Source organism: Embiotoca jacksoni, unplaced genomic scaffold (genome assembly GCF_022577435.1).
Source record: "Embiotoca jacksoni isolate LCO1_2020_lvr unplaced genomic scaffold, fEmbJac1.0.p SCAF_4, whole genome shotgun sequence".
NCBI lineage: Eukaryota > Metazoa > Chordata > Actinopteri > Embiotocidae > Embiotoca > Embiotoca jacksoni.
In genome coordinates this window covers 20,804,939-20,816,208 of record NW_027185392.1, presented here as the reverse complement: position 1 = coordinate 20,816,208, position 11,270 = coordinate 20,804,939, and the positions used below count along the sequence as shown (strand labels likewise).

At 41.8% G+C, this 11,270-nt stretch overlaps 1 pseudogene; it reads left to right on the top strand.

Annotated features, from left to right (window-relative positions):
* Positions 1-11,151: 11,151 nt before the first annotated feature.
* Positions 11,152-11,270, top strand: LOC138209712 (5S ribosomal RNA; annotated as a pseudogene).

Below are 11,270 nucleotides of genomic sequence, written 5' to 3'. Positions count from 1 at the left end.
CTCTCCTGATCGTACTCTTTTCCTCAGTTAGTGCGGGCCTTTCCATTTCCTCTGAAATGTTTGTTATGTTCACTGTCAGATTTAAATCTTTTGGGTAGGCTCAAGGGAATGTGAGAGACTCAGGGATGCAGAACCCTTCAGTCTTTAAGTTCTGGTTTTTGGTTCCATTCATGTGTGGCTGTGTGGCTGTGTGGCTGTGTGTGTGTGTGTGTGTGTCTACGTGTGGTTTAAGCTGTGCAAAGAGAACAAAAGTATTGTTAAATGAACAAACTTGCAAGCATGGATAACAGAACCAAATTATGAACATAACATGTTTAAGAACTGAACTGAACTCAGGTGACGCACGTACCACATGGCTGAAGTCAAAAGGAATGAACAAAGAGAGGAGGACTGTAGCCTCCGGAGGGCATGATTGCAGGCAGCTGAGAGGGGGTGTTCCTTTAAGGTAGCTGTACTTGGTTTCTCCACTGCTTGAGTACTGTTCAGGGGGCTCCTTGGTGGAGACTTTTGACAGTCACCTTTGAATTTATTATTTTTAAGTTTGATGGTGTGACATGACTTACTACCACCACATGCTGCTATGGAGAGTGCAATCAACCTTTGTTCACATCATGTTACCTGGGAACATAAAAGACAATATCAGTGTGACGGTATATCCCCAAAATAACCACAACCATTTTAGAAAAAAAGTGTTGGATTTAGTCAACAAAACAAAAGTAATGTTGGGATTAATACGTTTGAATTGCTTGGGAAAATAATTTTGTCTCTTGAGCTGTGCAGGAAGTTTATTGCTCTTAGAAAACCCATGAGCAACAAATTTGATTTCTTCTGAGTGAAAACAACTCGAACAAATATCAAAAGCAGCATGACTTTGTCTGATATTACAAATTTGTTTTGAATATGCACAAATTCTGCAAAGCGGTTCAAGACCTGCATCTTTCAAAGTTTGCTTTTCAAGAGTGAATACAGAGATGTATTTATTCACTCAAAGTATTTATCTATGTGATGATCAGCTGTGTTTATAGATCTCCAATATTACAATAGACTGAAGTCAGCCTCTCTGTGCGGCCTTTCTGTGCAGAGTTTGCATGTTCTCCCTGTGGCTGCGTGGGTTCTCTCCGGGTACTCTGGCTTGCTCCCACCATCCAAAAACATGCACCTCAGGTTAATTGGGGATTCTACAAATTGCCCTTAGGTGTGAATGAGAGGGAGAATGGTCTTTGTTTCCGTCTGACTCTGTGTTGGCCCTGTGATGGACTGGCGACCTGTCCAGGGTGAACCCTGCCTTCGCCCAAAGTGAGCTGGGATATGCTTCAGCCCCCCCATGACCCTGTTCAGGATAAGGCGGATATAGATAATGGATGGATGTATGAAGTCAGCCTCTGTGAGTTCACAGACTTCGAGTCAATTATGAAGAATTTATAAAGCCCTGGAAAGTCAATACCATCGAAGGCTGAGGCAAACGTTGGCGCAGCAAATGTGGTCTTCTTCAGACCCTGCTCATTCTCACTGATTAGGATCAGGCTACTAATTGTGACACTACACCACTTTGCCGTAGAGCTCTGCTGTTGTTGCACATTTTGCTGCTTGCTATGCAATTTGTTACTGTATTGGGGACATTTTTATGATGCTCACATTAATTTCTCCTAATCTGCTTCACATTTAGCTCCTGCTGGAGTGCATTTCAGGCTGCATGTGAAGCATTTCTGTTGGCAACACTATGGTAAAAGGTTTTTTTCATTGTAGTAGCCACTCAGCCATTCTGATTCATGAACAATAATGCACTGGACTTTACTTTTTACAAAGAGAAACAGGGCTACCAGTGCTGGTTGCATACTAAGGTCAGACTATATTGCCTGCTGGCATGAATAACCTCTGTGCATTAATGAAAGGATGAAAGCAGACATGACCCAATTCTCTTCCTAATGTTGAGGGTATTCAGATTTATTATGAGTATACACTGTTCCAATTTTAATAAACACATATCCATCATGGCCTGATGTGCTATTAAAGCTTTTTTTTTTTCCACACAATTTTATTTGCATTTTCAAAACAACAAAAACAAGTTTTATTTTAAAAGTCCCCCAATATGAAACAAGTCATCCAAAGTAAAAGACAAAACATGTTGTTTGTCAATGTCCTCTAGAAGGACATACACGTTTTATGATCTGATGGCCAGAGGACAAAATCATTTGCCTGCGTTCCAAAAGGATAACAAATCATTGTCTTGTTTCTTTTTTTTCTCTCTGACATGATCTGACAATGCTGGGCAGTGGTTACCTGTGGGGTTTTTTGACCATTAGTGGAAATACTTTGCAGTTTATCCATGAGTCAGTCTCCATTTGAGCATGTGAACTCAGCAGTAATGCTCCAAGCACAAAAAAAGAAGACTGCTTGTGGGTACACATGGACAGAAAATATATGCAGGATTGAAACTTGAAGTAAAAATCCGGTTTGTGAGAGTTTAAAAAGGAAAGAAAGGCATTCATTGTATTTTTTGTTGGTTTACAAGAAAAAACTCATTAAGTTTAGACACAAAAAACATTTGATGAAGTAAGTTTTCATAACCCTATGAACCCCAGGCTATTTTGAGAGTACTTTCACTACCTTCACTTTTAAGCTCATATCTTGGTCATCATAACCATTCATGCTATAGTTATTTTCAGAACAGTCAAGGCTATCCAAATCTTTCATCATTTGATTTGATAATGCTTACGTTGTTTTTATATAAATCAGCCTTCATATCAAGGAAATTATTTGATTTTACATGTATCTCACCATAAAATGTTGTCAGTAGAGATATATTTTTATAATTAAAGTAGATTGTCTAAAATCGGGCAATATCTGAACTATGTTTGTGGGGCACTCTATGACTTAACAATTTGAATAAAACATTTGCTTAGTGCCTGATGCAAATAAATGTCATGGGTGGCCAGGGGTCCAAACCAGGGACTCACACTAAGGGCATACGCCCCTGTGGTAATACAGTGCATCCGGAAAGTATTCACAGCGCTTCACTTATTCCACATTTTGTTATGTTACAGCCTTATTCCAAAATGGATTGAATTCATTTTTTCCCTCAAAATTCTACACACAACACCCCATAATGATAACGTGAAAACGTTTTTTGAAATTTTTGCAAATCTATTAAAAATTAAAAAAAAAAAAAAAAATCACATGTACATAAGTATTCACAGCCTTTTCCATGACACTCAAAATTGAGCTCAGGTGCATCCTGTTTCCACTGGTCATCCTTGAGATGTTTCTACAACTTGATTGGAGTCCACCTGTGGTAAATTCGGTTGATTGGACATGATTTGGAAAGGCACTCACCGTCTATATAAGATCCCACAGTTGACAGTACATGTCAGAGCACAAAGGGCCTTAGTCGGGGAGGTGACCAAGAACCCGATGGTCACTCTGACAGAGCTCCAGCGTTGCTCTGTAAAGAGAGGAGAACCGTCCAGAAGGACAACCATCTCTGCAGCACTCCACCAAGCAGGTCTGTATGGTAGAGTGGCCAGACGGAAGACACTCCTCAGTAAAAGGCTCATGACAGCCCACCTGGAGTTTACTAAAAGGCACCTGAAGGACTCTCAGACCACGAGAAACTAGATTCTCTGGTCTGATGAAACAAAGATTGAACTCTTTGGCCTGAATGCCAGGCGTCATGTCTGGAGGAAACCAGGCACCGCTCATCACCTGGCCAATACCATCTCTACGGTGAAGCAAGGTGGTGGCAGCATCATGCTGTGGGGATGTTTTTCAGTGGCAGGAACTGGGAGACTAGTCAGGATGGAGGGAAAGATGAATGCAGCAATGTACAGAGACATCCTTGATGAAAACCTGCTCCAGAGCGCTCTGGACCTCAGACTGGGGCGAAAGTTCATCTTCCAACAGGACAACGACCCGAAGCACACAGCCAAGATAACAAAGGAGTGGCTTTGGGACAACTCTGTGAATGTCTTTGAGTGGCCCAGCCAGAGCCCAGACTTGAACCCGATTGAACATCTCTGGAGAGATCTGAAAATGTCTGCGCACCGACGCTCCCCATCCAACCTGATGGAGCTTGAGAGGTCCTGCATTGAAGAATGGGAGAAACTGCTCAAAACTAGGTGTGCCAAGCTTGTAGCATCATACTCAAAAAGACTTGAGGCTGTAATTTCTGCCAAAGGTGCTTCAACAAAGTATTGAGCAAAGGCTGTGAATACTTATGAATGTGTAATATTTTCATTATAACAAACAAACATAACAAAATGTGGAAAAAGTGAAGTGCTGTGAATACTTTCCAGATGCACTGTATGTGCTCATAACTTTCTCCTGACTGATCATGAAAATTCATATGGCTGGAACATTATTGTGTCAAAGGCAAATGTTTACTAAAGGTGAGACACTGCTGGCAAAAGCAAAGACTTTTCATGCACTGGTTAATTTTTAGGTTTTGGCCTTTTTTTCTTGCATAACACGACTTTGCTTGGTGTAATAAAAATGTCCAAAACACAGATTACGTTTTTTATTTTACTACACTGTCTCTCTGCATCTGTAGGTTTCTCTTAAATGCCTCAAAAGTTAGCGTGTATAAAGTGTAAAGAAATCAGTCAATGAATGATGTGCAGTGTGAACAAACCCCTCTGTAATCACCTTCAGAATAGAAATGGTGATAAAACTAAAAAAAAGTTTGATGTATTTAAATGTACTGAAGTCAAATTTTCTGGCTCTCAGTATGAGGAAAAACTCATTTTGATGAAACAGCCTTTAATTTGACCATACATCTTTAAAGGCTGCTTTCTTAAAGGTGTGGCTCTCAGGTGAGACTGTCATTGTGTATGTTTAGAAAGAAAAAGAGTGTGTGAAACCTGTGATGTTTGCCAACCTAAAGGAACCATTTGACATGAAGAGAGGCTGAGATCAAGAAGGCGCGAATCTGCCTGTCGAACGCTGGTCTTGCCTCGCTGCTGTTACCATGACAACGGACTGAACCCAGGATTGCAGCCCTTGAGATCCTCCACTCTCTCCTCCTTCTCCTCTTCAGCCTGACTCTCCTCCTGACCCACCCTCCCTCATACATACCTCCTTCCCCCCTGTTAAGCACCCACCAGATTCCCCCTGGTTTCACCATTTTCTCTTGTCAACCCTCCCTTTCTCTCTACTTGGCTATATTCCTCTTTTTCAGCTGGTAATACCTTGCTTGAGCTCTCATTACACTTCCTTCTCCTTAAAATCCAACTTACTCTCTTCTTTCTCCTCCTCTTTCTCCTCTCCTTAATGTTATCACCCACCCAGGCAAATTTGATTTGATTCCTGATTTCCAAATGAAATGTTACAATGTTGCTTTAATGAAATGACAATTGACAACCACAACATCAACAAAGCAGGTTTTGCCCTCACAAATATGGCACTGACTGATATTCCATACATTGTTTTCTCATGGTAGCAGATAAATGTTTGTCATGGTGGTAGAGCAGGTTGTCCACTACTCGCTGGTTCATGCTGAAGAACTAGTGTGTGTGCGTGTGTTTGTGTGAATGTACTGTACTGTGTACTGTGTTCAGACTGTCACCATTATAGTTCAAATTGAATAAACCTGAATAGTTTGTGAGTTACAAAGTAACTTGACAGTGTGACTGAGTTAATCTTTACAGGTATGAACTGACTGACGTTTCATCCTTGGGGGTTCCTGCTGAGAGCTTTCATTACTACAATGCTCGACTTGCCTCAGCTCCTGTTGATATCACCTCTGATACAGATTTGCTGTTCCCGGACAGACTGCTGCATTAATGCTGAGAAATATTAAATAGACCACTTGGAAGCTTTAGGGCTGGCCAGATTACGCTCATCCAGTGTTACAGTAGCCTTAGTGCTGCCTGCAGACTTTGAAGTACTTCTTTTACATTTTAATTCAAATACAATCAATACAATGTAAATATATAATGAGAGTTGAAAAGCTGCTTCTTCTTTATCTCACTTCAAATCTTTTCCTTTCAAACTCGTCAGTAAAAACAACCCATATGATCATTTGAAAAGTTTGTTCCGTCTCTTCCTGCAGAAGGACAATGTTTGTCAGTGCCCTCCAAAATGGTTACAAATGGCTATTAGAGAAGGTAATTGTTTCACTCACCTCTGTGGCTGAGGTTTGGTTAGATTTAAGGAAAAAAAATACTTTGTTTAACAACCCAATATCACAGCAAAGCATGTAATTCACCCACAAGTCCACTAGAGGGGAGTGTGTCAGTGTCACAGCTTTACCTAAGGAGGTGGCAAAAACCATTAGCTTGAGGACAACAAAAACACGTTAGGGGAAAAAAAAACATCTGGTTAGGTTTGGGCAAAAACAACAACAAGCAAACAAACAAAATAAAAAACGCAAATAATACACATTCACAAACTTTGGCCTCCAGCATAGCAGTCTCTATGTAAGTATAAATATATACTGCTAAAAAAAATAAAGGGAACACTTAAACAACACAATGCAACTCCAAGTCAATCACACTTCTGGGAAATCAACCTGTCCAGTTAGGAAGCAACACTGATTGTGAATCAATTTCACCTGCTGTTGTGCAAATGGAACAAACAACAGGTGGAAATGAGAAGAAATTATCAAGACAACCCTATAAAGGAACGGTTCTGCAGGTGGTGACCACAGACTATTTCTCTGTCCTCATCCTTGCTGGATGATTTTTGGTCACTTTTGCATTTTGCCAGTGTCCTCACCACTAGAGGTAGCATGAGGAGGTGTCTACAACCCACAGAAGTTGCTCAGGTAGTGCAGCTCATCCAGGATGGCACATCAATGCACGCTGTGGCAAGAAGGTTTGCTGTGTCTGTCAGCACAGTGTCAAGAGCACGGAGGAGATACCAGGAGACAGGCCGGTCCACCAGGAGACATGGAGGGGGCCGTAGGAGGACAACAACCCAGCAGCAGGACCGCTATCTGCTCCTCTGTGCAAGGAGGAACACTGCCAGAGCCCTACAAAATGACCTCCAGCAGGCCACTAATGTGCATGTTTCTGCTCAAACTGTCAGAAACAGGCTCCATGAGGGTGGTACGAGGGCCCGACGTCCACAAGTGGGGTCTGTGCTTAAAGCCCAACACCGTGCAGGGCGATTGGCATTTGCCAGAGAACACCAAGATTGGCAGCTTCTCCATCGGCGCCCTGTGATCTTCACGGATGAGAGCAGGTTCACACTGAGCACATGTGACAGACGTGACGGAGTCTGGAGACGCCGTGGAGAACGTTCTGCCGCCTGCAACATCCTCCAGCATGACCGGTTTGGCGGTGGGTCAGCGACGGTCTGGGGAGGCATTTCTTTGGAGGGCCGCACAGCCCTCCATGTGCTAGCCAGAGGTACCCTGACTGCCATTAGGTACCGGGATGAGATCCTCAGACCCATTGTAAGACCATATGCTGGTGCAGTGGGCCCTGGGTTCCTTCTGATGCGTGACAATGCTCGGCCTCATGTGGCTGGAGTGTGTCAGCAGTTCCTGCACGATGAAGGCATCGATGCTACGGACCGGCCTGCCCGTTCCCCAGACCTGAATCCAATCCAGCACATCTGGGACATCATGTCTCGTTCCGTCCACCGATGCCACGTCCACCGCAGACTGTCCAGGAGTTGACTGATGCTTTGATCCAGGTCTGGGAGGAGATCCCTCAGGAGAACATCCGTGGTCTCATCAGGAGCATGCCCAGGCGTTGTAGGGAGTGATACAGACACGTGGAGGACACACACACTACTGACCCTCATTTTGACTTGTCTTGAGGAATTTCCACAGAAGTTGGATCAGCCTGTGATCTGATTTTTCCACTTTTATTTTGAATATGATTCTGAATCCAGACCTCCATGGGATAATGATTTTGATTTCCATTGATCATTATGTTATTTTGTTCTCAACACATTCCACTATGTAATGAATAAAGATTTTCAACTGGAGTATTTCATTCATTGAGATCTAGGATGTGTTGTTTAAGTGTTCCCTTTATTTTTTTTGAGCAGAGTATTTTATTCTACCCCTGAAATTGTACCCCTTTCTACTTAGTTAGTGACATTCATTGCATGACCTTTGTCACTTGCAGATTAGTGTTCAGTTATAAATTCATAAGTATTCTTTGTTCGTGCAGTCATTAATAGTGCAATAAATAACATGTTAAATAGGCAAGACTAATAAACATGTAACTAAAATATGCTAAGTTTAATTGGTGGATCTCAGAAATATCGTAATTCTTTATGTAAGGTCGTAATGTCACGTAAAGTAACCACTTGACAAAAGTTAATGGAACCACAAGACCGTGGCATTGAAGGTCATTTGCTGGCACTGAGGCAGACAAGAATAAATGACCCCAAGCTAACCTCATTCTGCACTTGGTAAATTCTCTTTCATTTGTTCATATATTTGTCTATATTGTTGTTGACGTGCATTTACATTGACACGTGTTGCATTTTGCGTGATTGTAGATTGTAGTTTTACAACATTGGTCAAATGCTAACATGTGAGGCTGTTCAGCAACGGACATTTGATTGAGAGACTGGTAAGGTGTCTATAGTGTTCGAGGTGTCTGCGGCGACAAAAGAGAGAGAGAGAGTGCCAATAGAAATCAGCAAAAAACATCAGTTTGAAGCATGGCCATTATTTGTTGGACCAGTGTAGCTACACATTTTTCTTATAACTTTTAGCCTTCCCTTCTTACTTGTTTGCCTCTCCTTCCCCACCCAATCACCCCCTTTCTCCTTTCCATTTCACTGCAATTTCTCTCTCTGTAGAGGAAACAGAGATTTTCTATCGACTGTCCCGCCAGCACTCCACAAATTAAAGCATATTTCATCCACCGAGGAATCTACAGTGACCCAATAAACTACAGGGCTTCCCCAGTTCTTCTACTACTGACACATAGTGTGTTTATATTAGTGTGTGTGTGTGTGTGTGTGTGTGTGTGTGTGTGTGTGTGTGTGTGTGTGTGTGTGTGTGTGTGTGTGTGTGTGCGTGTGTGTGTGATTGTGTGTGTGTGTGTGCGCGTGTGTGTGCGTGAGTGTGTGGGTGGGTGCATGTAAGATTATATTACAACAGCAAGCCTCTAGGTTATACAAGTTATCATTCCAACACAAAATAAGGCAATTTAAAAACACAAAATAGTTTTTTTCTTTGGTCCGTGCGTTCCTTACCTTTCTTTCCCTTGTTTGCTCACTTTCTCTACATTGCCTCTCTGGGTCTCTCAACCCCTTCTTTTCCACCCTCTTTCTCTTTTTGCCTGAGGAGGTTAATATAGCAGCTGCCCTACAGGGTTTGCCCTGACTGCTTCATTCCTCTGACTGCTTTACTGACACGCTCACCTCTTTTCTATTTTAATGCTCTTTTCTTTGTGCTTTCTTCTCTTTTGTTGCAGCTTTGCTCTTTTTCTTTCTCACATATACAGTACCAGCTTAATTACACATTTTACTTATTTTGTCTTCTCTACTCCTTTTCATACTGCTTTATCTTCCCATGTCCCTCTTCCAAGACCATATACTGTACCGCACCGTACACTCCCCAATCTTTGAAGTTTTTGGTAGCAACAAGTCAAATGCAGCAGCACTTGCTCTGTGGGTTTGAAATGTTTCGTCACCAGAGGTTTCATTATTCTACATTGGAAAGTTTCCTGGTGTTAAACCTCTGAGAGGAATTCACAGCACCATAAAATGTTGTCTGTTTTACTTCCTGTCCTGCAAGTTATGGCGTGACATGAGACAGATTATCTGCTTGCATTGGCAATCAAATGTTTTGCATAAGATAAATTCAGAGCTATCCATAATAACAGAAAAAAAAATACTTTATTACTAATATATAGCCATTCTTAAAATCACATTTAGCTTCACTGACACAAACTTGTCACAAGATAATGGTGCTGGACACTAGTAAAATGAAAATCATGAATTTATATTCAATTCAGCTTCTGTTTAGCAGAATTTTAACTGTTAGGTCAACCAATCACGGAATGGCAATGCCTGGAGCTGACTCAGCAAAACAGTTTCCTGGAATTTTTTTAAATAAGAAATAATTTGGTTTTATATAAACATATTTTAGGAAGATTATGGTTTGGTTTAATATAGAAACATTTCACAATGACAAAACGTGTCTATTTTTTTTGTTTTGTTTCTTTTATAATTAACCAAAGCCACAATCCTCCTTAACCTGCTGCCTAAACTTTGCCACAGATGGGAGTCTGGCTGTCAAACAAAGTTTCTTTGTACGCCAGCCATCCCCTCCAAACATCAACTGGCAACTCCCTGCAGTTCCTAATTGTACTGCCTGACTCACTGAAAAATTAAGTTGTTAATGGACATAATTGGGAAAACAGTTTACTACTATATGGCCATCAATTCTAGGAGACAGACTCAGACTCATAAGTGTGTCAACAATTGAACACCAATAGATTTTACAAAAAAATGGAGCAACATTTCCCCCGTTCTCTTGTGGAAACTGCATCTTAGAAATCACTTCTCTTGTCACTGTAGACACCCATCTCTATAAAATAATTCACATTCCCAAGAATATCTAAATTATTTCCTCTCCCAAGCTGCAGTTTCAATAAACAATCTGAAGAAGACTGCTCGGTTTAATTTGTTTTAGAAATCGTGGACTCCAACTTGATATACAGGTGCTCTTATTAATAGCCCTTCTTGTTTTCTGTCCACAAAGACTTTCCCCACCTGATGGGTGCCCCAGTTATCTGCACACAGGTGAGTCCAAGTAGTTTATTCAGGCTGATTCCAGGCTTGCTTTCCAATTTTAAAAATGAGGGCGCAATTTTGGAGCCTGACAGAGGCCCAATACATGCAAATATTCAAGCTCCTCTTAGGGTAGCAGAGGCACGAAGCTCCTGAGGATACCAGGGGCACAATGCAACTCTGGTCTTGGCATGTAGTTAAGGCCTTTTGGTTCACAAGGTTGCATCTTAAGGCCATACCAACCTGAAAAATCCCAATCCCGTAAGATCTTGGAAGCCAAACAGACTTGGGCTCCTCTTAGGGTACCATGGGCACAAAGCTCCTATTAGGGTACCATGGGCACAAAGCTCCTATTAGGGTACCATGGGCACAAAGCTCCTCAGAATACCAGGGGCACAAAGCAACTCTGTCTTGGCATCTAGTTAAGGCCTTTTGGTTCACAAAGTTGTAGCTTACGGCCATACCAACCTGAAAAAGCCCGATCCTGTCAGATCTCGGAAGCCAAACAGGCTTGGGACTTGTTAGTATTCGGATGGGAGAAAGCCTGGGAATACCAAGTGCTGTAAGCT